The following is a 6410-nucleotide window of genomic DNA, read 5'->3' as shown; positions in this document are numbered from 1 at the left end:
GGGGGGGGGGGGGGGGAGGTGGACAGTGCTTGCAGGAAGCGCCCCCTTAGGCGCTCAGGTATGAATTTAAAATACAACACATCTGTTGATTTCAATTTTTAACAGCCAAAGTCTTAAGAACAGCAGGGCTGGATTGGAGGAAGGGAAGGGAGGTAAATTTTGGAGGCAAATGAAGGCAAGGTGCAGCGGTGAGGCAGGGAGGGCGTTGGGATGAGGCGCTGACAGAATCTGTAGGAGGCCCCATTGTGTTACTCTCTGATCTGGAAGGACCCTGGCAGCGGGACGGGGGATGACGCAATGCAGACCGGAGAGGAGGGTAGTGTTGTCGTTTGGGAATGCTGCCATTAAGCCCAGGCTTCTTGTAATCACTACATGGCAGGTGGCAGCTCAGGGCAGTGGGACAGGGACTCAGCACTAAACAGTCTGATCGTGTCTCCCTGGGGGCTCCCTGGAGGCCGTGGAAAGCAGAGCAGGGCCACCGCGGCAGAGCCTTCTGCAGAGGCCGGGCAGCCTGGCTCACATCCCCCCTAGAGCATCCCCTGTAGGATCCCGGGGCGGCGGGACCTGTCAGGTAAGATTCAGAAACACAAGAAGCATCCCGCATACATCCAGCAAATCAAACCAGCAGGAGCCGCAGAAAATTGATTTGCTGCTCTCTGGGGCTCAGCGGCGGGAGAACAGCACAGTGCCCTCTGAGTCACCTCCAGGCGGACAGTGCCTTCTGAGCAAAGACCCTGCCAGAGAGGAAGGCACATTTCTCTCCAGCCCCAGCAGCAACAAAGGTGAGCAAGAACGAGAGAGCTAGGCCAGAGCTGCCCTTAAGATAATTGGTTATAAATACAACCAGTGGCCTGGTGCACAAAATTCATGCACTTGGCGGGGGGAGGGGTCCCCCAGCCTGGTCTATGCCATCACAGTGAGGGGCTCCTCAATGGATTGCCCCAAAGAGGTAGGCCGGAGCTGGGGGTCCTGCCTCCATGCCGTGTGGAGCCACAGGACCAGAGCCGAGGGACCCCTAGACCTCGCTGAGTGGAGGGCTCTGCCAGGCCACACCTCTGGGCTGCACAGAGGCCTCCGCTGGGCCCTGCCCCTGAGCCGGGCCTCATGCAGGCCTGCGGACCCCAGCAGAGTCACGCGGAGGCCTCCGCCGGGCCCCAGGCCTCCCAGTGATGCGTTGTGATGGCATGATGCAAGTCCCCGACACTGCAAGTCCCCACCGACCCATGCCTGCTGCACACGCAGCCTGCTGACCGGTTGTTACGCATGAGGGTGTCCCGACCATTTGCATATTACCCTTTTATTAGTATAGATATCGTTCCAAGAAATAGTCCATCCACCTATAGAGGTCAACGCTAAAGACAACACCCCCTGAGGTCACATACAAAAACATGATTACAACTGGTTTGCCGGTGGAGTGAGCATCTCACATCCCTCAGTGAAGACTGACCCTGGAATTAATGAAAACTTCTGGTTGGACAGACCGTCCCGCAGCCTGGAGTGTGATCTGTGCTTGGGGAACAGTGCAGAGAGCAGCCCCCTAGGCAGGCCACACTGCTCACAGCACGGCGTCAGGCCAATCAGCCCCAGCCTGACCCTCTTCTGTCACCGTCTGCAACAGCCAGACCACCACTCCAGATGGGTCAACGCCGTGGCTTGAGGGGATTTCAGGAGCGGAATCAAGAGGGCCTGTGGGGTGATTGGATGGAGAGGGGGAGGCATGGGCGGAGTGAAGGTGCTCCCCTCGCTTTCCGCCTGGGGAGCCTAGTAGATGGTGGTGCTGAGCACTGAGTGTCACTGAGATGAATGGAGGGTTCGGAGGCAGGTCCCTGGGCCTGAGAAGGATTGCAATTTAACATCCCGAGTTTAAAGTGCCTCTGGGACATGAAAACGGATATGATTGGAAGGAAGCTGAATGTATATACTAGTGTATGGAGAGAGATGAGAAAGTTAGATATGGAGAGAGGAGAGAGAGAGAAAGAGAGAGAGAGAGAGAGAGAGAGAGAGAGAGAGAGAGAGAGAAAGAGAGAGAGAGGATAAAAAGATAGTCATAAAAAAAGGATCGAACAAAGAACGCAGGGTGTCTCAAAAGAGAAGACTTCCTTTCCTAGTAATAACCCTGCTGTGTGCCTATAGCTGCTCAAGGCCCCTCCCCCAGGAGAGCTCCAGTTGGAGTAAAGGACAGTTCCTCAGGGGAGCCTCCCCCAAACCCCCTCTCCCCTGTGGCCCGGGTCTCTCTTGCCCATAGGTCCCAGCAACAAGGATCCCCCCAGGTGTGTGCCTGTGGGCCACACTCACCTTTCTGTCCTCATCTGTAAAATGGGCACGACAAAGTGATTGCACCATAGAGTTGTCGTGAGCAGTCACTGAGATACTGTTTGCAGAGCGTCCCAAACATTGCCTCTACACAATGAGGACATGTTCATGTGTTTGAAACAAAATAAGCATCCACCCCAGGTGACTGGCACTGGGCATGGCCAGGGCCTGAAGGGATTGGCTTAGAAGCGTGTCCAAGGCCACAGAGCAGAGCAGGAAGCCAGCAGGGCCGCGCTGTCAAACAGAGCGCCGGTGCGGCCCCAGGACCCAAGCTGATCCTCATCTCCCGGCGCTCCCATAGGAAAGGTCTGGTCTTATTGGGGGAAAATGCTATAAGATCTTCTCATTTCATCACGAACAATACAAACACAGCGTATCCCCCGAAATGTATACCCACATTGATGAATTATCAAGTATGTTTATTGAAATACATTTCATTTTCAAAATTGAGCTCTCAGCTCTTAAAGTGTACATTTTGGGGGACACCCTGTATATTCTAGTATATCGGTGAGTAAGACCTGTTAGCACAGGGAGCCTGTATCTATGTACGTTGTAGAGTCACGACATAAAAATGTGAGGCCAAGAATCCAATAACCGCTCTGCATGTCATCCTGCCCAGAGCGGGGACCAGGTGGCGAGCTGGAAGGTGAGCCCAGGAATTAGGCACAGGAATTGGAGATTTGCAAACATCTGGGCAGGGGGGAAACTCCTCTTTCTAACATTTTTGGCGCCGTTGCATTAGGAAGACTTATTCTACTTCTCAGAATAGGCGCCTCATAAAAGAAAAACTTCCCATTGCATTCATCAGTCAAGTTCAAAACCAACCAAAAAAGGACTTTATTTTGGAAATGTGGGTAGCGTGGCATCGGAAGGAAGTTACACACGGTGGCTCAGTTACACATGGACACCGGCCTCTCCTCCTTCCCACGTTTGTCTGGGATTTACCTCGTCTTAGTGTTTGAGAGGAGCTCTACTTGTATAACATAATACATTCTTATTTTTTAAGAAACGGGATTCTCCTCTCGGCAAAATACTCACAACCTATGAAAACTTTCCCAACCTTGTTATCTCTCAAATCTATTTCTAAATCCACTGTTTAAAACTATTTGAACAATCCCACATCATTGGAATGTTTTCTTTTTGCATTTTATAAAAATGTTTAATAAAATTATGATGCATTTATGTGCAGCAAAATATTTGCACAGGTCCTTAATGTTTCCTTAGGATAAATGTTAAGATAATCTTTTATCAATAATGTTAAAGCTTCTAGTAAATATTATTAATCGCCCCAGAGGAACTATATTAAGCCATACCATCCACCATCTGCTCATGAAACTACATGCCTTCCATATGCTTGCGATTATCATTAACATTTTGGTCAATGATAAGACAGAATTTTATTCTCTGCTTTTTGAAATTATTGATAGGGTTAAATATTTTCCCATATTTTCAGTAATTGTAATTATTTCTTTTGTATTATAGGTTCGTGCCTTGCTCTTTTCCTATTAAAATTATATTTACATAAATAGACATCTATTATGTTGTTATAATTTTTGACAATTTATATTTGCTTTTCCATTCTATTGTTTTAGCGTGGTGAAGGCCTGGGGCAGGGCGGGAGCAGGGTGGAGGGAGTCAGTGGGGGAAAATGGGGACATCTATGACACTTTCAACAATGAAGATGCGTTTTTAAAATGGTGTAGACCTTTAGTTTTCATGTTGTTTCGTTTTTCAAGCTTTCCTTTTATCAGTTTCTCAATGTGTTGATGTTACAAAATGCACTTTCCCGGTTTTGTATCCTTACCTGGTACATTTAACTCTTGAATTCGGGTCTACTTCCTGTTTCTGTATGGTGCAAGCTCGAGTTCTCATTCTGTCCGTCACAAAACAACCGGTGTCCCCAGGAGCTGCCTGACCCCGTGCCTCTCCTCTGGCCGCTGAGGGACGCGGGCTCCTGCCGGTGGCCGATGGCGGCCTTTGTGAAGCCCTGAGCTCAGCAGGTTCCAGCGGCTGCAAAAAGCCTCCATCTCCGGCCAAGGACTCAGCCTCCATCTCCGGCCAAGGACTCAGCCTCCATCTCCGGCCAAGGACTCAGCCTCCATCTCCGGCCAAGGACTCAGCCTCCATCTCCGGCCAAGGACTCAGCCCCGTTCTGCCTCCTAGCGATCGGCCCTCCGCGCACTGGAGTCACGCTGTGCTGTGCTGTGAGTTCCAGGCGGCACTGCGAACAGACGGGCAGCAAAGCAATGTGTCTCCTCAGGGGAGACCGTGGCTAGAGGCCCCCTGAGGCCCTCCTGAAGTCTGAACGGTCAGAATTAGGCCACATGGGGATGTCCTGGCTTCTCAAGGGCTCACAGTCAGGTCTGTGGGATGTGCGGCCTGTATCCCAGAGCCTGAGCCCCTACCCCCCACCGCACCCCGCTCCGAGGCAGAGGAAGCATCCCGAGTGCCCCCTGTGGGTGGGTGAGAGTATGCAGACAGGGTGGCTTGTGACTCAGCAGTGTCTAGGGCAAAATCCGCCCCTGGTTGGGGATGTTCCTGGAAGCTAGGTATATAAAAAACGGAAAATAATGATGAAAAATAACATTGTCACGCCTATGGTATAAAATAATATAAAACTTTAGGAAAGAAATAGGGACACTTATAAGCATTTATGTTTTAGAAAACATTTTTCAATTACAACTGTATTGTCTAAAGAATGGATTAACTTCTGCAACAGTAACATATATGACATACATACACACCTATCAATGAGAAAAAGGTAAATATTACCTATTTAATGATGTAAGTATAATGAATACATCTCCTTAATATTTTCTTTCCAATCTTAGAAACAAAATGTATGCTTTTACTTAAAATTGTTTAAAAGTTTATAGATAATAATAACTGCAGACATTTTTTATTCACAAGAAAAGCCTCAGTGGTCCTGGGGTGATGGGGTGGCGAAGACCATCTCCCACCAACAAGGTCCCCCTCAGTGGCATCTGCAGACACAGGAGGAGGGGAGTGTGACGGGACTTTTGGAAAAAGACGCCGGTGTCATCGGTGAGCGGTTCGCATGCCATTTGTCACCTGTCTGTTTCGACTGCTCCCCCTGGAGCACCTTCCATCCACGGAAAATGGCTCTTGTTCAAAGTAATTTATGAAATTTTCCCAACACGAGGCGGTCCATTAGGACCAGGAGCCCTGTCTCTTCCACGAAATTACAACCCGAGCGGCGCTGGCCTGTTGGGTCGCATCCCCCCACACAGCCGCCGCCACGGTTCCCTTTGTTCTCACAATAGTACTTCTGGGCACGAGGTGTTTATGTTCTATTCTTTTTTGTGGGGACCTTCTCATACCCGTAACTGAACATAATCTGCTTCTGTGCATACTTTTAAAGAGGTCATCTGACAGCATGTACGGACATTTAAATAAACGAATCCTCCGATTTCGTGTTCATTTTCAAGTACTTACTCTAAGGAGATGTTCAGGGAAGTGGCACATGTAAAGAGGGATGCCTGCACCAGTTGGAATAGATCAGTTAGACGACGCTGCAGTCACAGACAGCGAACATGTCAGTGCCTTCGAAACGACAAGGTCTCTCTGCTTTGCTTATCTGCAGGAACGTTGTGGGGCGACGGGAACTGTCCCACAGGCCCTCACTCCTCACCCTTCATCTCCAACGTTGCTTCTCCACGTCAGGGGGAAAAAACGAAAAAGGCAACGCTTAGGAAAGTAAACGGACCACCAAGCGCCATAGCCGCGAAGTGACAGGCCACTTCCCTTAGCGACCAGCCCCTCCACCCTCCACTGAGGCAGGACAGCGGGCCTGTGCTGAGGAGGGGGAGGGAGAGGCCGTGACTGGCCGCCGCCATCACGCACCTGTGTGTCCTCATCCTGCTGGACGCTGACAGCCGTCAGCCCGCCAGCCGCGAAGCCTGGCGAAGTGTGTTGCATGTAATGCGTTGTAATCCCATCTCGCTGTTGTTAGGTGCTTTAAGTAAAAGCTTACCGCCTGATGAGCAAACGCTGTGGAGGGAGGAAAGCCCTGCTCGTCTGTGTGTGATACTTGGGCCCAATTAATTAAGCCTGCAAGTGGAAATACGTGAGGATGG

At 50.2% G+C, this 6410-nt stretch overlaps 1 long non-coding RNA gene across 1 annotated transcript in view; it reads right to left on the bottom strand.

Moving 5' to 3' along the window:
- The window catches only part of LOC107181743, an 11629-nt gene extending 9069 nt beyond the window's left edge, over nt 1-2560 (bottom strand). Inside the window, exon 1 of the long non-coding RNA XR_001512450.1 lies at nt 2296-2560. This is a non-coding gene — a long non-coding RNA (uncharacterized LOC107181743). The remainder of the gene's footprint in view (nt 1-2295) is intronic.
- Nucleotides 2561-6410: the final 3850 nt, after the last annotated feature.

The sequence above is a fragment of the Myotis davidii genome, unplaced genomic scaffold (genome assembly GCF_000327345.1).
Source record: "Myotis davidii unplaced genomic scaffold, ASM32734v1 scaffold592, whole genome shotgun sequence".
In the NCBI taxonomy this organism is placed as follows: domain Eukaryota; kingdom Metazoa; phylum Chordata; class Mammalia; order Chiroptera; family Vespertilionidae; genus Myotis; species Myotis davidii.
Note: the sequence above shows the minus strand (reverse complement) of the source record. Positions and strands in the feature narration are given on the sequence as shown.